The sequence below is a fragment of the Solanum pennellii genome, chromosome 1 (assembly GCF_001406875.1).
Source record: "Solanum pennellii chromosome 1, SPENNV200".
Lineage (NCBI taxonomy): Eukaryota > Viridiplantae > Streptophyta > Magnoliopsida > Solanales > Solanaceae > Solanum > Solanum pennellii.
Window position 1 is genome coordinate 45,003,663 of NC_028637.1, and position 394 is coordinate 45,004,056.

Consider the following 394-nt stretch of genomic DNA (forward strand, 5'->3'; position numbering starts at 1 on the left):
CTGCCGCCCCATTCTTGAGGTGTGATTTAGTAATTATGGGTTGATTAATTTGTTGGGTGTTGCTTGCATGTAGCTTAGATTGCATTTTAATGGTGATTTCACCTAGTAGTTGTGGTTTAATCTAAAGGGTTTGTATTTGAAAATACAAAACAACCCGTGTGTATTCGGCTTTCTCAATAGAGGTCGCGTAACTAAGACCACTATAATGATCTCCTAAGGAGTGGGTCGGCATGAGGTTCAGCCGAGAGGGTGAGCCCTAGTCCCATATCCAAGCACTCTCGTCGAAAGAGCGAGTGTGGATAAGGCATAGGATGGTTAGTTTGGATGAGTGGGTATCTGAAAGGAACCCATTTGATATTGGGTAAGCTGCCCGAAAGGGAACTTGCTTTCACCT